The sequence below is a fragment of the Anopheles stephensi genome, chromosome 3, assembly GCF_013141755.1.
Source record: "Anopheles stephensi strain Indian chromosome 3, UCI_ANSTEP_V1.0, whole genome shotgun sequence".
Taxonomy (NCBI): domain Eukaryota; kingdom Metazoa; phylum Arthropoda; class Insecta; order Diptera; family Culicidae; genus Anopheles; species Anopheles stephensi.
In genome coordinates this window covers 38,262,721-38,284,798 of record NC_050203.1, presented here as the reverse complement: position 1 = coordinate 38,284,798, position 22,078 = coordinate 38,262,721, and the positions used below count along the sequence as shown (strand labels likewise).

Genomic DNA, 22,078 nt, shown 5'->3' with positions numbered 1-22,078 from the left:
ACTTCATCGTCAGATGTTCGTATTTCTGATGAGAAACTCTTTTTCTTCCAACAGCCAAACAATACAAAAAAACATGGTTTTATTTCATAGAATATTTAGTTTAGGTTAATGTCTTCTCTAACTGTAAGTATTAAGGAATCTACCGATCTTCAATGATATACTTCATTATCCGTTAGATGTATTTACTGACGATCTTTAAGGATAATTTTCTATTTTTAACAAACTGGGGTTTATAGAGCAAGGATTTGACCCATTAATCACGAAAGTTATCTTGACCACTGCTCACTAGCTGCTCAAACCGCTAACAACCTGTTTATTGCAGACGACCCGTAGTCAAAGCAAAGATTTTATCACCTGAAATTGACACACTATATTTATTAGAGAAAATAGACCTATATGAACATGAACGGACGCATAGAGTAAGAGAGACGTTACGAGTACGTCATATGAATAGAGCCTATGCCTGCAATGCCTCACTGAAAGAGATGTGCAAAGTGACTTAAGTGATTTCAAAATTTGCTGACGTTTAAGAGTAACATTTTACTGAGGCAGACCAATAGAAAAGGCTCAGTTTAATGAATAATAATTTAAACATGGAGTATTTAAAATGTAATTATGCAATCTCAAATGCACGTAAGTCGATGGAATGGAAAATAAATATTAATAATATAAATAAAATAAGACAATATGGCTTTAAACCGTCATAATTAAAATAAATAAAATGAAACAGGATAATATAATATAATAATATAAAATCGAAGAAATCTACGCCGCATTCCATGAGAATTACTACAAAATGCAACATGATAGCTCATTGGCCCACATGGCGAATATGACTTGACTAAATTTTCTCAATAACACTTTGCGACCTTAAAGCTCCCAGGACGTAATTCCTCTGGACTTTTATGTAAGGTCATGTACATGCTGGCCAAGCAAAATGAACATAAATTGAGTACTACGGATCAATTTGAGGTACTTATTTCTTTTATCTGGGCTAGAATGTCGATAACCAGTTGCGTACTGTACAGAATTCTCATAAGAAATGGTTCAAGCTCGTTACAATGCACTTATCGTATGATGTTCCCATATTAGGCGTATTAAAACCTATCAGTGAACATTCTCTGAAAAGAATATCTTGTATTTTTACATTGTTTAACAATATACTTTAATCGTATTCGAACTTTTTGAACACCCTGTACACTGCTCGCGATCAGCACTATTGATTGCGATAACTTTTTACCACACAGCACCGCTGCTAATTGGTTAGCTCGTAGTAATTGGACATGAGGAACAGATTACCCCAGAGCCCACCTCTCACAGTCTACCTCACCCAAAGGGAGGCAGCTGCTGAGTGGATGCTGCTACACAAATAATGAATACATGCTGATAGCTAATTTTTTGAAGCATGCCCTCATACGGTACCAGTCTTGAGCAATATTTTTGCAACCACCCCCATCCAATTGCCAATTGGATTTGACAGCATCGAATGGAAATGCATCGATGAAGTTGATCTGTTGAGAGTTTTTGTATGGAACGATGAAAACAGATCACTCACCAACCCCGGCCAGCACTAACTGGTAGTGGGAGAGTTCAATGCTCAGCCTTACCAGATACCAGATACATCTGGTGCCGAGCGCTAATGACCGAAGCCAAGGGTCTGAAAAGGATACCCGGCACTCGATGAAATGCTTCGGCATCCAACTACCCATCGTTTGCAAAGGCACTGGCAGCAGTAAAAAGCGATGATGTTGCAGAGCGCGATTCGATGCGTTTGCATTTCGTGCAACGGGCATGAATATTTAATTAGCATCTTGACGGATGAAATATGCTTGGAAATGTAAATTAATAAAGTTTGATCTTGATTTCTGCTCGCACGGTGCATATAGTTTACATTGTGCCGGCAACTGGCATGTTTGTGGATGATATGTTCTACCCGCAAATCTTCCCCGTGGTCGGTGGTGGTTGGTTGGTCGGTGTGTAACAGCGCTTAAGGAGCGCGGGCATGCCGCAAGGATGCGAAAGTATATGAATAAATTTTATTGAAGTCTTATTTTGTGAAGTCAAACAGACGGTTGGTGTTGTGCCCGTCCTGCCCGGTTTGGCTAGAGCACAGGTTGGCTGCCAGTGACGAGTGACGTGTGGTGCTTGATGTGGAGGAACCGTCTTCAACCAAGCTGGAGCGCTTCGTAATTAAATGCATGCATTATAATTAACTACGCTGTGAAAACACCGGCACCACTGCATGAGTCCTGATGTGTGTGTGTGTGTCTGTTGAGAAAGTTGCACCGAACAAAGGCTCCGAATGGGTGCTGGATTACATCGACAATGTCGGGTTGGATGCCGGTGGGAGGTTGTAAAAGATATGCTTTGATTTAATGATAGCCGGCTCAGTTTGTGAGCTGCGGGGGTCGAACGTGTGAGACCGCATGTAAGATCAAGATATTTGCTTTTATGAATTAAGCGGCGGTGATGCGCAGTCGGGTGTGTTTTATAACGCATGTCTTGTCGTGAGGGCTTACGTAGCTCGATTAGGTAAAATATCTTCCTTATGCCGCTTTTGCATAATGCATACGAGATGGCTTAATTGTTGGCTGATTATTTAAATGCGTCGGCAACTGGCAAACTGGTTGTTTTACTTTGAAGGGTACCAGTATGGGATTTGGGCCGTTCATTTTTAGGATTGAAGCAGGCAATAAATTTGATCTCGTTTATGATTAGAAAAGAAGACTTTTGGATTACATTATAGACATCACAAGAACAACTTTAATTAAGACGAGTAGTTTGAGATGGCTCATCGGCTGTTCGACATAAAAACCGAACCTTCTCTTCTAATGTGTTTGAAAACATATTCGAAGACCTCTAGCTGAATGCTAGCTATAATGAGTTTTAGGCAGTAATGGATCGTATTCCGAGTGCTCTCTTACTTGCCCTAAAGTCCAGTAGAGATCTAAAGGAATTTCCCATGGATAGTTTTGTCTTATCTATGCTTTGCGGCGTATTTAGCACCTTGGAAAGCCTGAGCAGAATGGAAGTAAGTGTCCCCTATCACATAGAAATGGCTGACCGGAGGGACTTCATTGTAAGTTAGATGCCCCTTTCGAACATGGTCCTCAGCGGCTTCTTAGTCCGCGCACCGTAGACAGTGCTGGGTTTGTCTAGGATAAAGTCTTATGTTCATGGCAGAATAAGTTATTCGCGAACAGAAACCCTCTTTCTGTTACTACTGATTATTTTTATATATTTCTGGAAGCTTATGCATTCTTTCTGGTTTTCCTCCGCGGAGTATACTGTAACCGCTTCTCTTCTTGTAGTATGACAATAATTGTATTAATATGCTTCCACACTTGCTTGCTTGAGCTTGAGTTGATAATACTTATTTACAAACTTTTCAGGTTCTTCAACTGTATGGCGTTCTGAAGTTGCTCTATTTGTCCATACAGCTCACGGTCAAGCGTCGTCATACGTCAACATTCGTGAGATCACCTTTCATCTCTTAGGGCCCGTTAATGCTTCTCCATTATCCTTTCTATCATTTTCTTCTCCTTTCTATTGGCTTAACGACCATAGTTTAAGATCATACCTGCCATTACTGGCTTACTGGAATTATTGATACTGTAAATTGGATAGTCACTCCTTGCTATGGTAAAACGGCCCAGATGGGATTTGAACCCTGGTCCTGCCTTGTGATGACCGGCGCCGCCTTACTTTCTAACATACATAAATTCTTCTGAACACCTTCTGTTCTTGTCAAACTCAGTCTAGGACAAATCTAACAATCGAGTCGTGACAATTGTTTCGAGCAGGGTTGCTTTAGGCTGTAGTACTCTGCATTCTTAGACACCAAATTCATACACCCTGCATCTGTATCTGCTGAGTATCGTTGTTAAGTAAAAAATCGTTAAAAGGAGGTTTTGAACCTCTATGAACCTCTAAGATCTAAGCGAGATCTTGCTTGGGCAATAATTAGGCGAGAATTAAGGGGACATAAATTAGGAGTACTCATTTTTTATCTTAATACTAGCTCGGAATCCATAGAAGCTGCTTGTGCTACCTCTCTGCGTCTAAGGACTTCAGAACCAGTTTCAAACCGACAGGACTTATGTATTGGAAGTTTTTGCTATTTCCGTGATCTTTTTTAAACATGTTCAATGCGATCGGATCTGTAATTTGTAAGTGGTAACCATGTTATTACATTGAATACTAGTGAGTTATGGACTATGGCGACGAGTAATGAGAGGTTAACAGAAAGGTTACTTTAAATTAGATTGTTTTATTGCTTTAGTTCGATAAGAACGATCATGCTGTATTGCTTAAAACTAAGCTACAAAAACAGTATAATTCATACTGCTTAAGAGACATACTTACGAGTTATAACCAAGGCAATCCTTTCCCAAGACTATAAGTAAACCTGGATTCAACATCTGTCAGCATCTAGTTGAGTATTATATTCTCTTGTTTCTTTTTCTTTCCTGTTCCTAATTGTAACCAATATTGTCATATAACCGGTGCGGTCCGGAGGCCGAGGCGATAGCGGCACCGGTTTTCACACGGCAGGGCCGGGGTTCAAATCCCATCTAGACCGCCTCCCCGTGCTTAAGGCTGACTACTTTACTACGGGTAAAATTAAGTCACAGAAAGCCAGAAATGGCAGGCCGGAGACCTCTCGAGGTTGTAGTGCCAAGGAAGAAGAAGATTGTCATATAACTCAGGCAGATTTTTGGTATACATTGGTGTAACTTTATGCTGTACCACTAACCAAAGCAATTCCTATTTTGAACCCTGAACGATGTGTTTTATAGATTACCATTTTTGAAAACTTTCCGTTTTACAAATCAGTCTCATTTATTCAAACCAAACCACTCAATGCTACACAGTGTTTCGTAGCTGCCTTGTTATACTCCGTATTTTTTAAATCACAAACAAAATCAAACATATGGCAGCGTGAACACACATCGGCCTCACATCGAACGCAGCTCGTGTTCGTATGAATTTAAAATTTCTTCTCAACCCGCCACGCCGCAACATCCATCCATCATCGTGTCGGGCGAAATGGAGGTTGGACTTTGATTTGTGTTTCAATTTTTCTTATTCATTATTCAATTTGAAAAGTTTCGTGTAGCGTTTACGAAGCGATGGTTTATTTCAACCATTTTAGCGTCCAGCTTTCGCCTGCTCGATGTTCTCGGTACGATCCATTTAGCCTGGCTCGGTTCGCTCGGCCGGCTTCGGCCTTTTGCGTTGGGCGAGCATGCGAGACCAAACAACCAACACCAACAAAGACGAAACGGGGAATTGTGAAAAGGAAGAAAAAAAATTGCAACCATCGAAAACAGGAAAAACACAACAGCAAAAAAAAAAAATGTCCTGAGGAATATGCGTACTCATCTTCTGCGTGTGGGTGCTCCACGGGCATTCGTTCAGCGGAGCTTCAAACTTTATGCATGAAGTGATGTGTATGAGCGTAGGCATATCGCGTACATTTGGGTCGAATGTTTTTGGAAAGCCACGGTTACACGGTTGCCTCGGCATACATGCATCCCTTCTCCCTGCGCCACCCCTCTCACTACCCCCTTACTCTGTCCATTGCTATAGTGCTCCATAAATCTTGAAGCCCTTTTGGTCGCGTGGAAAACGGGACATCTCATTCACCGATGGTGCGCCGTGCTGGTGGGCTTGTGTGGAAAAAGAAAACCTGACCGCTTTACGCTGGATGAGCTATCACTAACAATAGCGCAACGAAATGCCGGCCATACACGGGTCGCCGGTCCATGGTTCGCGGCAAGGTGGGCTGTGCTTTTGGTCGTACAATCCTGTTTACATATTAACATCAAGCGAATAACATTTATTCTCAAATCCCATCCCGTCTGAGGCTCGCGCTGTTCGAAACATGCAAAAGGATGCCGCACCATCCGGCATCGGCATACCCGCAAGGAGGCCCACAGTACGCGTTCCGTAGCTGTATTTGCGCTACAAACGAATGAACGCAACCGGGGGAAACGCACGGCTGATTCGTACGTACCATGCCCTCGGGGGAGGAACCGGCGGACAGATGTCAGCTTCCTTCTCTTTTTTTTATTTCGCTGCGTGATCCATGATCCAGCCGAGGTCGGCCTACGTGCGTCGAAAACGGCTTAACCGATCGAAAGGACGGCAAATGCTTTGAAATGAATTATGCCACTTGGAAGCAGCGTTTTTGAGCGATGGATTCGCATTGTTTTCGGGTTTTGATCGGTTTCAGGTTAAGAACGCAAAAACACACGGTTCCAGCAACCTGCCATGCCGGGAATGTCGGGTTACATTTGAAAACAAACAGAAAGTGTTTCAAACGGCAAATGTAAATGGACATGGAAATCGTGTCGTTTCGTATGCATGCAGATGGAAATGCGAAAGCGTGCGATTGACCGGTTGAGAATGTGTGCTCGGAATGTAAAGTATGGCATGGTGAGGAATGTTGCTACCGTACTAGGGGGAGTTAAGTGGTGCCCTTTTCATCATGTTAATGCGTAAGTAACGCAGAGATGAATTAGGAAGCATGGAGTAAGATCCCAAAGAAGCCACTGTTCTGCAATCAACATAAATTAACATATTTCAGTATATTCAAATCATATTTGACTAAAGTTCTCGTGCAAGTATTTTTCAGAAAGCAGTTAAGGATATTCAATTTAAAAAATGAACTTGGTAAGGTGCGTGGCATTCATATAATTGTCCTGTGGTCCTAGAGGTCCAGTGGTTCTACACCACTTAAGAGGAAAGCTTGAATGAATGAGAATGTTAATGGTAGCACAGTGGAGGATAATTAATGGATTTTGCAATAATCGGCTCTATAAGCTGCACGGTGATCTCAGCTGCGAATCAGGGTATGATAAGGACAGTCTATGATGGGCCAGGCATGCCATGGAAATGGTACCGGACGACCCAGCCCGTAAAGTTTGCTTATCTTACCCATATTGACAGAGGAGGCGTTCTGAGCCCAAACTGAACTGCAAGCAGAAGTTGCGGCCACGCTAACACGTACAATCTGCTAACTGAGCCAGAGTCAGAAGCAAAGCGGCGACATTAGACAAGACCTCGTATGGGGCTCGGAATTCGAGCTCTTCCAACGATCGAGTTTATCAGAACCGCATAACTCGCTTATTGAAATATACACATTTGTCGATGTAAATCGAAAAGCTTTAAATCTCTAGAATGGAGGTCCTATATGAACCCCTTGAAAGCTAGGGGTTTCAAGCATCTGTTTAATTTGCTTATATTTTGCGTAGGTGCGTTCACGAAGATGATCGAGATATTTGATTGGCAGACGACTGTTCTTAACCATGAGCGTTTTCTAAACCATTAATTAGTTTTGTAGTAGTCGCAAAGTACTTATATTCGTGTAGTAGTGCCTATTAAGTAAGTTTTTTTTTAAAGTTCAAGGCGTTCCGGTGGCCAAGGCGACAGCGGCACCAGTCTGATTATGGCAGGACTGGGGTTTAAATCTCATCCAGGCCGCATCGCCGTACACAGAACTGATACAGATAGCCAGTAAAGCAAATCGAGACCTTTCAAGGTTGTAGTGCCAAGGAAAGAAAAGGAGAAATGTTACTCAGCCACAGCACAAATAGTGTTCAACAAGATCAACGCTCACTTTAAAATATGATGTTAAACATTAGCCATTTATTTTATAATACAAAAGTTTCAAAATTGTGTATTGTGTTTTGACTTTCTTGCGTGAGACTTTTCTTATCGCTTGTGAAATGACCAAAAATAAAAACAACATCCAATATCTTAATAAAATTGTCAGGCTTCTTTAATCGATCCCGTGTCCATAAACCAATAAATACAACATTTGTTTCAATTTAACGAAGTCTACAAAACTCCTCAACTTAGTTATTTTTTCTGATAGAAACAAAAATGAGCACCATTTAAAGACCCATGAAAAAATCGAAGTGAAAATCGAGTGCTTTGGCCATGTTATTTCGATGTAACAAGTTCTTGCACAAGTTGTTTCAATGCATATAACTTAAAAAAAGTTGTGTCTTAAGTGATGTTGCTCTTCCAATCAGAAATAAACAATAGTAATTTATTTTTGAATTATTTCTTTCAAATCGAGCTCTTATTAAATAAAATTGGAATTTTCTCCCCTAAAAAATGCCCCTTTGCTTTGTTTCGATAGCGCCTAGCAGGTATGCAATCAGTGTTACACTATTTAAATCTTCCGTTGGATTACACAGAGGATTATTCTTTAACGGCAAACTACTTCTTAATTTCTTTATGTATAGAATTTTACAATACAATCTATGTTCTATGTACGACTTGAGACAGAACGTATCACCTGCCAGGTCTATCCAATGCAAAATTTCGCTTACAGTTATCTTCTCATTCGGCCATCAAAATGAATAAGGATTTCTCTTCCCCTCTTTGGATTATTTTTCCGATTATTCTGCTATACGTTTTTCCACTTGTACAGCGGATGATTTATGTATAGTTTTAATGGTTGTCTTATTTTCTGATATTTGAAAATGGTAAATGTAAACTAAAAAGAGGTTAATTAAATTAATTAATTAATTGCTTGATTTAAAAAAAAAACAATTTGCAATACAATCTTTAAAAGCTACGTTTGAGATCTACTCTCAATCCGAATGCCATAAAGTTCATCCACAAAAGTCCCATCGTTATAGTAACAATTTCTATCCATCAGGTCAGGATTTAGCTGAAACAACTGCTGGGGACTAATGGTGATTGCATATCTTTAGGCGCATACATTTTGTTGCGAATCGCAACAGCGCGACACGAATTTCTCAATTCGTTCAACCCTTATCCGAAACTTGTTCACTCCACTTCTTTTAACACGTTTATTAAGACAAATACGGCGAGTACGGCGAGTACGGCGAGTACTACGAGTACGACGAGTACGACAAGTTAAAAAATTAGTCAGATTCGTAGCGTTTCGTGGGTTGATTTTTTTCTCCGTTTTCGTAGCTAGCCCTTTTTATACTTTTTTTTTCCTTCCTTCGGTCGTCGACCCTGCCACGCTGGTAATTCCCTACGAGGCTTCGTGCTTATTCGTGCCCACAGTTTGTCAGGCCCGCCATCTACCTTGAAATCACGCAAACACGAATCCTCCGAAAAAAAACGATATTTGTCGGACGTTGACAAAATTTTAAATTTTGTTAACACATTTAAAGCGCAAATGAAAAAGAGACTGAATGAATGCAGTGTACTATTAACAATCAACATGTCTTTCCACTATTTAAATAGCTTTGAGCGAAAAACAAACTCTAAGTGTATCTCCACACTCACGAAAAAAAGTGGGAACTGTGCACCAACCACACCAACCCAGAAGCTTCTCTCTGATTGGAAAGCATAGAAAGAATACTTATCTGATAAAGAGATAAAAAAAACCTTTTTTCAGTAGATTTGTTATTACTAACCGCTCAGCTTTCGATAATAATGCAACTGAATAGAATTTTCATAAAACAAGACTTTATAAAACGATATCGTGTACATCGTTTAACGCAATGACATGCGATGAAGTGCGGCATCAGTCACGCTCTCGTGTTTTCGCTGTTCCTTGTTATGTTCCAAGCAACAAAATCATATTACACATAAGAATTCATTTCTTTTATTTAATGTTTTCACTTGGGGCATTTTTTTTGTGATTCTCGGGATCCGGTCTTTGGCACACCTCGAGCATATTATCCTCGCCCACGGTCAGCCAGTCAGTACGTACGTGTCGCCGTCAGTGACCAGTGTGGCACGAAAACGCAAAGGCAAAAAAGAAGAAGAATTGCTGGCCCGGCCGTCTTTGCACTGGCCATAAATTGTTTATGTCGTTGTGTAAAGATTTATACGCTGGAAAATGATTTACGTCCCAGTGAGCGGTGCGGAAAGTGAGGCGAAAAAACGGAAAAAGTAACTGTTTCTCTGGGCTGTTTCCCACCCCCGGGGGGATTTCCCACAGGCCCCCCAAAAACCGGTCCACAGTTGATTTGGGAATGCATTCGATTAAGGTTTGCTCCTTCCCAGCGATGGTAATGGTGATTTTTATGCTTCCTTTTCATGGGCATCTTGGGTGGTGTTTGTAAAACCGAAAGTAAAAGTGTCTTGGGATATCGCTTTTTGTTGATGTTTCCGTGTTTTACAATCACACACGATCACGTTATGACACGTCACACCGACCGATGACAGGAGATATTTGTTGGATTTCTTGTGCGTCGAGAGCGTGTCAGAAGGGACCCGAAGCGCGAGTGGAAACTGAACCTTTGTTTCACATTTAAGCTTGTATAATGTTAAATTCGCTGCGAACAAAACCACTGCCGGTAATGGAGATGGGGGAGGGGCTGGTGGTGCATTGGTAAAACATGCTTCTAATAAAAAAGACGATACAGCGAACGTACAAAACCAGATGCAAACCACCAAAACCGAAAATTTCATGATACTATGGCATGTAATGCGTGACGTACCTGTAGGCTAGCCGGGTGGGTGAGTGGGTGCAAATGTACCGCCGCACTTTGGCAAAAGCTGAGATGTGGTCTGTTTTTGTGTGCAACACCCATTCTGCCGGCAATGTCCCGTAACATGGGCACAAATGTTCTGCGGTCGATGCGTAATCACGCGAGCGCCGAACGCGATGGGACGAGCCTGCTTGGTGCTGCTAACAAAGTAACGAATAATTCGATACAAGCGGTTTCGGGCGATAGTTTTGACCGAGTGCATCAGTTGCAGCCGGGGTCGGTTCGCGATGATGCGTTTTCGGTTAACCGCAGCCAATGCATGCACCCATTCCGAAGCGTTTGGCAGCTGCAGTTGGGGCGAGGCTGGTGAGCCAAATTGCAATTTGTACAAGGGATGCTTTAGATTTGTGAACGTTTGTTCTCATCGATTGGTTTGCATCTTGCTGGAATGGGAGGTTAGGTTCGATTGGGCCCCCTAAACACTCAAGCTGCGAGTGGTTTATTTTAATAAATGCGACTAATTGTTTATTGCTCAGTTTATGTCTTAGAGACATCCAGTTGATCATTTGGTGTTAAAGAATTGCGCGAAGTCACCAATGATTTTTCATTGCATTATTTTGGACTAAAATTCTACAAGAAACAATCAATTATTCGTCAATAAACAATTTACTATTGCGATAAAACTATTTAAATTCAATCGCGACAAACCATTCACGCACTACAAGTACTTACTTACTTTTCAGGTGCTATGCAGTCTTAGCCTCCATCGTCTGCTAATCCAATAACCATGCTATCCTGACGGCACATCAACTCTAATACTTCGCCTTTTCTTGGGTGTCTCCTCTGTCCATGTGGAATGTACATGGCTCAAAATACTTTATAGGCTGAGTCGTCCGGTTTCACTGTCATTACACAAGTCTACGATTAGAGCCTGGCGAGTCTAATTCGCTGCACGATGCGATCCTTTCATGCGAACTTCCAAATATATGGGACCCAATATACTTCCAAGCAATTTTCTCTCGAACGTGGCTAAGCGTTTGTTGTTTGTTTGTTATCAGGCGCTACATCCGCTTTACGGTCTTGGCCTGGTGCAACAATCCTCGATACCGCTCACGGTTTAGCGCCGTCGTCTGCCAATCCGTTATCCCGGCCGTTCTGGCGGACGCATCAACGCCATCACTCCATCTCAATTTGGGCCTATCACGCCCGAACCACATTGACAGAGATCAATGTGAATGGTTTAAAAGGACTTTACGGGCTGGGTCGTCCGGTGTCATTCTCATGACGTGACCAGCCCACCGGAGCCTGGTGAGTTTAATGCGTTGCACGATGGTGAGATCATCGTAGAGCTCGTCATTGTAGCGGCTCCTCCATTGTCCTTCCACACATACGGGGCCAAAAATCCTGAGTGGCTAAGCGTACTTAATCAGATTTGAGAAGGGTTTATGTCTTCGGGGCGATAGACTTACTGCTATAATTGTTTTATCGTATGCATTAAAAATTGAGCTATCTGCTAACTAGGCCTAATTTTATCGTTTACTCATCAAATAGACCAAATAAAAATGCATATTTGCCATTATTTGATCTATTTTGGATCTTTAAGATCAGTAGCTTCTTCATCATGGGTACAGAATGATTGAATAAGGTTCTTCAATAGAAGGTTACTAGAAAAATACTATAGGGCGGTCCGGTGGCCGAGGCGACAGCGGCGCCGGTCTTCACACGGCAGGGCCCGGGGTTCAAATCCCATCCAGACCGCCTCCCCGTACTTAAGGCTGACTACTTTTCTACGGGTAAAATTAAGTCACAGAAATCCAAAAATGGTAGGCCGAGACCTCTCGAGGTTGTAGTGCCAAATAAGAAGAAGAAAAATACTATATGTGAAGAAGATGTAAAATTACGTTGAGCCAATTAGAAGAATCTTTGACCGATGACGACCAAAAACTAAAACCTTTTGAAACCTTTTATCCTTATTTCAGTTATACAATTGAATGAACTAATTGCTTGAAGGACATTAATTAAAGTTTGGGGAAATCAGGGAAGAAAGTCTGAAAATAATTTTAGAGCTGAAACAGATTGTTGACGTTTTCGCACAAAGGGAACGTTCTACAGTCCCAGACGCGCTTTTTTATACAGTACGGAGTAGAACCATCCGGCCACTAGTTTTTTCAGAATAATTAGAAAAGTTGGAGACATTGCTAAAAATTATGTTGTGCAAGTTTGTAGAGAATTAAAAACTAGGTTTTATTGTATTTTTTACAAATCGCATCCAGACCGCTTCCCCGTACCTTGCTACGGGTAAAATCAAGTCTCTGAAGATCAAAAATGGCAGTCTGAGACCTTTCTAGGTTGTAGCGTCAAGGAGACAGAAGAGAGTGTTCAAAAAAATGTATAATCCATTTTTAACATTTTATAAATGTTGAGTAAGCTCTTGCTTGCGATTGTTTGAATTTGTAGGCTAAATTACTTTGTTTATTTGTTCACCGAACCTAAACATAGCGTACATTATGTTTTTTCGATTTATAAAAACCCTAACTTTGCAGTTTAAAAGACATTTTTTTTATTCATAAAGAACGGCCTGGCCGTATTGCTAAAAGACATTTTTTATACCTCCAACAAAGTTGCTTGTGCTTTTATGATTAATTTGAACTGCACCTGGTAACATTGTTCAAGCTTTTTTTATTCGCATCCCATTTTGTCCCAAATTTCCATTCTCCAACTGTTTAATTTTTTCTTCCTCAAAATGTCACACACATTTCATAATTTATTAATTGATTAATTGATTCGATTCGATCTCCCGTAAATTTTAGTCCACGAGAGCAATAAATTCAGCAATTATTATTATTTTTGTGATTACTGTTACGCGCAGCAGCGTGCGAGACCGTGCCAAGTTTAATTGTGGACGAAATTGTGCAGAAATAAATGCAACCACTCAGGTCCCTTTCCCCCCCCCCCCCCCCCCCAAAAAAAAACCCGAATGCAACGCATGCATCGAAAGGTCAACGAGCGGGTAAATCAGCTTCGGGGGAATGAAAAGTGTTTCGTTTTGTCGGTGTGTTACGTTGTTTCATAATGAATCATACCGCTGACCGGTCGGTGCGGCCGGTGGTTGGTGGTTGGTGAAACGGGAAGCGTGAAAAATGAAGCCAACTCGCAAAAGGCGAATGCAAGTGTGCGGCCGACGTCGATGCACAGGTGGAAGTGGCATGCCTTAAGCCACTTGGAACCTCGAACCCACCCAATGTAACCCCTTTTCCGGTCGGGCAGAGGCAGCCGGTGCGGAAATGGTGTGGACAGGGCTGGGGAATGCTTTCCGATTTATCGTTGCCCGTGGGTGCCAAATGTGTTGCCGGCCGGTGGGTTGAGAGGTTGTTTCCATAATTTTTCAACTTAGTACACCTGATGGAAATGAATTTCACGTGCGGGCAAGATATTCATCAGCGCAGCTCGCACGCTGTTTCCTCCCCAAAGGGGAACTAATGGTCGCCTGGGTGGCAGCAAAACTTTCAGCAAGAATTCCGAAAGTGTGGCTGCCGTTTATGGCAGTTTAAGCAGTGGTGGGACAAGAATTTATATCCCTCAAACATGATATGCCACTCGAGCGCCGTCGCCCCGACGGTTTTCGGGCTAGAGTGCTAGAACAACAGTGAAGTTGACCGCACGCGGCGCAAGCAACAATTGAGCAACTTTCCTGGCCCATAAATAAATAGACAGTGCAATTTGCGTGCGCTTTGGAGTGCGGATGTGCGCGGCCAGTCGGGACGTCGCATGACAAGATTGGGCGAACATGCGAGCGAACCCTGCCGAAGGATGTGGTCCGTGTCTCCTTTCACAGCTGGCCAGAGTGTGTCGGTGTGAGATGGTGGTATAAATCATAATTCCGAAAGTGCAATAATTTCTCCACGCTTGGATTATGGCTTTTCCGTTCTGGTTTTTATCTCGCCCCACAGAATGTATCGGCTTGAAGATGTCCTGTCAGTAACGGGCAAAGACAACGCGAAGCAAGCGCTAGCGGGAGAAAGGCTGCTAAGGATAATGTTTTTTTCTTTGTGGCCTTGCTTTGCTGCTTCCCTTAACCCATTCGTAATCCGTTTCCGATGCGATGTGGGCAGCAGAACTATGTACCGCGCACTGGAATGGAATTGGTAAGAAATGGTGAAGCAAACTATGGCACAAATAATTTTCCTTACTACTGGTTCGCACGAGATCGAGCAAACGAAAGGAATGCCGGACAGCGACGAGCGATATGGCAAATGTTGCCTTTTTTTCTTCCTTCGTTGTTGTAGGCAATATGATGAATGAGTAAAAGTATTTCATTGTAAGGAGATAAGTTCCGGAATGTAAGTGTTGCATTATGGCTGTTGTATTCAGCGACGTGTAATTGAATTTGTAGTGCGTGTAGGAATGTTTTTGTTCGATATCTAACAACGTAGGTTGGACAAAGGGTGTGGCTAATAGGTAAGTAGTGTTAGCGTTAGAAGGAAAAGTTGCATTATGTTTATACGAATGATGACGAGTTTTGAAACATGTGAAACGCCTATCTACTTTCCTTCTCCTTTATAAATAAAATATTTTTATCTAATTCAACGCCAAAACCAACTAATCTTTATTCCACGCACCAGAAACCACCACCAAACTCCTTGATAACCGCTAACAAAATCGTCCTTTTTTTTTCGCCATCGCACCGCAAAACCGTTCGATCATCGAACTCCGCTTCGTCCGATCGCTCGCTCTCTCGAATTTCGGTTCGCTCGTTCTCCTCTCGCAACCAGCCGCAATTTGTTCTCACGGCCGTCCGTTTAGCCGCGGCTACACGTAGCCTTATCGAAAACTGATAATCGTAGCGGCCAAGGTCGCTACATCTCATTACACTTTTTTTTTTTTTTTTTTTTCGATAGCAAGAAAATTTGTATATGTGCTTTCTATTTCAAGCATGCTGTCTCCTTGTTACCAATTCTGTTCAATTATCCTACCACTTCCGTCGCAATAAACGTGCACAGTGTTTCAACAACGTGCAGTGTATAAGCAATCGCTTCGTCTCTCATAAAGGATCTCTCGCTTCTTGGCTTATTAGCATCGCTCGCAACCTAAGTATACGGATCGAACAATCTGCTTCGCTGTGCTTATTGTTTCGTCTTATTGTTTAAGGTGCTGTCTAATAATTTGCCGTGTGCCTGTTCAATCCTCTACTAAGAGCAATCTCTGGGGGAGCATTCGATCAACTTTGTCCTATCAAATTCATCCGCTCAACCGCACCAGATCAACCTTTAAATTGAACATCGAATATTATGCCGCTATGCCATGAACTCGGTTGTTTGCTTTCCGCTTCTCTCCGTGCGTGTAGCGTTCTACCCGTGCGTGCAAAGTGTATGTGTGTACAGTGGTGACGTGTGATGTGTGCCTTAAAGTGTAGTTAGCCTGCCAAACGTTTTTTTTTTTTTTTTTTTTTTTTTTTTTTTTTCACTAATTTTACAAATTTTTATTATGGATATGCATAAAAATTAATATAATAAGCTTATAAATCGATAACATCCTAATTTTAAACCCGATCAGCTAAATTAGCATTATTATAGAAATGTTGATGCATATCCATTTACATTTTTTTTTATCCTAATTTTAAATTTTGCTTAAGTCCCTAGCTATGCCCTATTCTCAATCTGCTCCGTTTTCCCTACACTACCTAATCTAAACTTAACCCTAGTGCAGGGCATTTCCTCCTTTTGCACGTGCCTTATCCCGGGCAGACTCGGTAAATTTTTAATCTATTCTATTTTCATTTATTTTATTTTTTATTCGTTGAACCTCTTCAACCTGTTGTTGTGGACCTTCTCTAGCCTTTTCCCATTTCTTATTGTACACGTCTGATCGCTTGGTATTTCCACCACCTCATACGGTCCTCTCCAAATACCTTGCAACTTTTGCCCTTCACCCGTTTGATTGTTCCGGACCAGTACCATTTCTCCCCACATGGGTTGCCACTCATTAGCGTTCTGGTCGTACTTTTTTTTTCTTTTATGTTTCGATTGTATAAGATTTTTCCTAGCAATCAAGTGCATCTCCCTTAGTTTTGTTTGCATTTCTTCACAAAAATCGGAGTACAATCTTTTCCTTTCGTTTTGATTATACAGTGATGTTGGCAATCTAGCTTTCCTCCCGAAAACCAACTCATATGGAGTGTACCCTGTCGAAGTGTTTATACACGTATTGTATTCCATAGCGAAATATGGTAATACTCTATCCCAAGTTTTATAATTTTTCCCGACAAATTGTCTTAAATATATTTTTAATTCTCTATTCGCTCTTTCAACTATATTTCCTTGAGGGTGGTATGCAGAAGTATTAATTTTTTTAATTTTTAAAAGCTTACATACATCTTTCATGACCTGACTCATGAAATTTGTGCCCTGGTCTGTTACTAATTCTATAGGAACCCCTACAAGGCAAATAACCTCTTCTACAAAGGCTTTCGCTACTGTTGTTGCCTCTTGATTTGCCATGGGCGTTACAATAAGATATCTGGAGAGATCATCTTGGATAACCAATCCATATTTGTTCCCTTTTTCTGATTCTGGTAAAATCACAATATCCATGTATACTTTTTCAAAAGGATAATTTGAGGTGGTTGTGATTTGCATAGGAATTTTGTTGCATCTTCCTATCTTATTGAGCTGGCACGATTTACAACTTCTTACGTACCCTTCGATATCCTTGTCCATCCCCTTCCAAAAGAATAAGTCCTTAATCCTTCTTTTCATTCTTCTGGTTCCTAAGTGTCCTCCTAATGGAGCATCGTGAAACTCCTGAAGAACGGTGTTAATTTCAGATCTTTCTATTTCCACTTTATCAGTACCTGGTGTGTAATTTTGAAATTTTAGTTTTGCTTTTTCTTTTAAATTGTTCAATTTGTCCCTCCTCTGTATTTCTTTTTCGCTTGTTTCCCTTTCCAAATCCATTTTCATTAAATCTTCCCAGTGATTTGTCTGTTTAGTATCCTTCATTGTTTGCCCGCCGATACTTTCCTCTACGTTATTTGGAATAAGGTTTTTCTTGATTTGTTGGCGTGTGATGACTGCTACCGTTTTAATTTGTCCATCTTCTTGTATTTCCCTCAGTTTAATTTGAGGAAGCCTTGATAAAAAATCGGCAACCACATTCTCCTTCCCTTTTCTATACCTTATTTCACATTGTAATCCCTGGAGCCTTAATCGCAATCGCGATAATATTGGAGAATTTTCTTTGAGTCTCCATATCGACACTAATGGTCTATGATCAGTGTATATGATGAACTTCTGTCCATAGACATAATGTTTAAAGTGCTCTACGGCCCACACGATCGCCAAAAGCTCTTTCTCGATTGGGTGGTATCGTTTCTCTGCTCCCACAAGAGTTTTGCTAGCATAAGCAATTGGCCTTTCAATGGTTTTCTCATTCGAAAGGACTGCTCCGAGAGCGTAATCACTGGCATCAGTGGTGATTACAAAAACATCATTATAGTTAGGACGTACTAATAAAGGCTCAGAAGTAAGAAGTTGTTTTAATTTTTCGAATGCTAGCTGACAGCATTCATTCCAAACAAAATTTGTATTTTTCTTTAATAATTCGTGCAATGGTTTGCGAATATTGGAAACGTTTGGAAGAAATTTCCCATAAAAATTAATGGTTCCCAAAAACGAACGTAGCTCCTTGAGAGTTTTTGGAATTGGCATATTTAAAATAGATTTTACATTAGCTGAAGTAGGTTTAATCCCTTCCTCATTTATAGTGTGGCCCAAATAGTTTATTTGTTTATGAAGAATTTTACATTTTGATGGTTCAATCTTGAGGTTGTGCTGTTTTAATCCGTTTAGAACTTTCACCAAATTCAGATTGTGTTCCTCTTCTGATTCACCAAACACTACAATATCGTCTAAGTACACGAATGCCTTAACGGGTTGTATAGCGTAAAGAACTGTGTTCATAAGTTTCTGGAAAGTTGAAGGACTATTTTTCAAACCCATTGGCATTCTTAAAAACTCATAATGTCCTTTGGACGTTGAAAATGCTGTTTTCGCAGCGTCTTTACGTGCTATAGGTATTTGGAAAAACCCGGATTTCAGATCAATTGTGGAAAAATATTTACTTTGGCCAATGTTATCCATGATATCATCTATCCGAGGAATTGGATAAATGAAAGGCTTTGTAATTGCATTGAGAGCTCGAAAATCAACAACAATTCGGTATTTTCTTTCCCCATCAACATCAGATTTTTTTGGTATGCACATCACAGGAGCATTCCAAGGGCTCTTACTAGGTCTTATAATGTGTTGTTTTAACATTTCCTCTATATGTAACTCCATAATCGTATTTAATGCTGCCGGAAATCTATACTGTCGTTTGTAAATGGGGATATTAGAGTTTGTTTCTATTTCATGTGATGCTGCATCTGTATATGTTAAATTATCCCCTGGCAAATAAAATATATTTTTAAAATCATTAATGATATTTTTTATATCCTTTGCTGTAGTCTGTTCTAAATGATCAAGACTAATTTTTCTCAACAATTCCACATATCTTTCAGAACCTATCAGTTGTATCTCCTTACTTGTTTCAACTACATCACAATCTATTTCTTGTTTCTCAATGTGTGGAAGTAGTTCGAAATCTTCTGTGGGGGAAGCTAAATCGCATTCAAAGCTATTAATGGTTAATTTTTCAATATTACTTTCATTGACCTCTCCGTTAACTGGAATTTTTAAGGATATGCTTTGAAAGTATTTATCGACTTTTATTGTGTATTCCTTTAGAAATTCTGCCCCCAAAATTCCTGGGACATTAAGTGTTTTAATTATGTAAAATTTTATTGGGTATGTTGACCTACCAATATGTAAGTCAATTAGAATTGAACCTACAGTTTCGGATACTGTTCCATCAAAACTAGCAAATTTTATAATATCATTATAATCGATTGAAGATGCCCCAAGCTCTTTTGCTAATTCCAAACTTAGAAAGTTAAAGCAGGCTCCAGTATCAATTAAATAATTAATTTCTTTTGCTCCCATACATGTCGATAAAACTTTGGCCATTAATTTACCGTCTTTTATATAATCGATAATCAGCAATTCATTCTCTTCTACCAAATCGCTACATAAACCGTTATCAGATTTATTCCGATGTTCTTGGCATGAACCGAAGAAGAATATATTGTTTTGGCTTGAAGGAACACTAGTGTTTTTATTAAGATTGACTAGTGCTCCTTGTTTTAGTTTTTTTGATTATCGGATTGTTGTTGATTGTGTGAGCTGTTAGAGTTAGTGTAGAGGTTATTTTGAGAAGGCCCTTGTGTAAAATTATTTCGAGGTATTGTGTTTTGTGTGTTATTGTTTCTATATGGTGTAAAGTATCTTCTCGGGCGTGAATAATTATTATTAAAGTTAGGAGGATTATTATTATGTGTTGTACTGTTGTGTTGGGGAAATTCAAAACTACTAATTTGTGAATGGTTAATGCTACTGTTAACATTTTCGCAGCGTTTTCTACTATCAGTGCTTAAATCTACGTTAGGAGCAGTTTGGTTATTTGGATAGGTGTAATTATAGCTGTTTTGGCACGGGTTCATGGAACTCTCACTGCTGTGAGTTTCGAAAAATTGCATGCGGTTTAATCTTTCCTCGATCTTCCGGATATATTCGATTTGAACTACCTCTTCCTGGAGATATTCCAAAAGTTCATCAAAACTGAGATGCTTATTGGTTCTCGCAAGAGTTTTTAATTCCGGGTTCTTTAAACCAGCTAAGAAATGTATTTTTAAGTTTTTAAGTGCGTATGAATCTTCCGTATTTGTTCTATCATTATTAATAATATGTTCTTTAAGTTTCATCACTCTTTCTTTGTATTTGGAAAAAGGTTCATTGACCTCTTGTTGCAGCGTCTCGACTTGCTGGAAAATGGCTTCCAAGCTAAATTTTTCTCCAAACACTTTTATCAGATTCATTTTAACGCTGTCCCACGAATCATCCAAAATTCGATTAAAAGAACCCGCAGCCTCTCCCTTCAATTTGAACATTACCGTTCGTATGAGGTCCTCTTCTGATTCCCCTTCAGGAATTTGTTTAGCAAAATACTCTATTTGATATAGAAAACCGTCCAGATCTTTTGCTGTTCCGTGATATTCCGGAATGTAAAGCATTGCTTTCTCTATCGGAAATTCATACGCCATACTTGAAATTGTACCGTTTAACGCTCTTTCGATTTCGACACTTTGGTTAAGAAGCTCTGCTTTGAGGATCTGGAGGCGTTCTTTATAACTATATTCCTGATTCATACAGGATTCGCTAACAGTTGTGGAGTTTAAGGTATATGTAGGTTGGGATGCACAAATATTAGTTAAGCTACCTGTATTAATTTGAATTGCTCTATTCCTAAGTGCTAACACCCTATTGCTCATCACCTTACGCACTACGAAAAAAAAATGAAGGATTTGTGGATAAATTACAAAGAAAAAGATCGTACAAACTATTTTAACTATTTACGGATGTTTTTCTAATTATGTTTAAAACGAATTAATAAAAGATTAAAAAGCACTTATTTGTAGTATTATTCACTATAATTTAATATCACCCACTATAACGCTGCTATTTTCCGCCACCACTTACCAACAAAATTTCACCAGCTAATCCCGTTTTTTGCACACCAGTCAGAAATGTTACCTGCGCTAAAAAAATTGCGCTTTTCCGCTGTCACCACATGAAACGCCTATCTACTTTCCTTCTCCTTTATAAATAAAATATTTTTATCTAATTCAACGCCAAAACCAACTAATCTTTATTCCACGCACCAGAAACCACCACCAAACTCCTTGATAACCGCTAACAAAATCGTCCTTTTTTTTTCGCCATCGCACCGCAAAACCGTTCGATCATCGAACTCCGCTTCGTCCGATCGCTCGCTCTCTCGAATTTCGGTTCGCTCGTTCTCCTCTCGCAACCAGCCGCAATTTGTTCTCACGGCCGTCCGTTTAGCCGCGGCTACACGTAGCCTTATCGAAAACTGATAATCGTAGCGGCCAAGGTCGCTACACATGTGAGGCAAAACGATTGTGGTCCCTGAGTGGTATAATGGTGGCAAATCCAGTTATCAACATGAAGGAACCGATATCGAATACTATCTGAACCATTTTGTATAATGCAGGATCAACAAGACAATGTGATTAAAGGCAAGGAATCTAAAAATGGCAGGTATATGATTCTTAAGGATTTGGTGGTCCAGAATAAAATCGTTGATCGAGAAATGAGATGGAAATGGCTGCTAATTGGAGAGTGTTCTGTATGGGTAGCAGTTTGCTTCTGTGTAGAACATCTTCTTTAAAATATATATGTCATTGTGTACTTTTACTGTTAAAAATTACTCATAATTCAATGATTCATTTCTCGTGTTCATCCTAACGTGCGAAATTTCAACAATGTTATTGTCTATAGCATCATTAATAACTTAAAATAACTACTACGCTAAATAAACAATTTAAGGTATTTTTTAAAGATTCGATGAGTAATGAGACTCTCTTTAGGTCAGAATTGAAGTTATGGGTGTGCTACATGATGCTGCAGTGATTCAACCATTGATAGTTTGTTGAAAATCTAAATTAACAAAGGTTGTGGTTAAGCCCTGCG

At 40.1% G+C, this 22,078-nt stretch overlaps 1 long non-coding RNA gene across 1 annotated transcript; it reads left to right on the top strand.

Annotated features, from left to right (window-relative positions):
• Window positions 1-14,966: 14,966 nt before the first annotated feature.
• On the top strand, window positions 14,967-16,026 carry LOC118511864. The gene is made up of 2 exons (XR_004906185.1): window positions 14,967-15,524; window positions 15,582-16,026. It is a non-coding gene; the product is annotated as an uncharacterized LOC118511864 (long non-coding RNA).
• The last annotated feature ends 6,052 nt before the right edge of the window (window positions 16,027-22,078 follow it).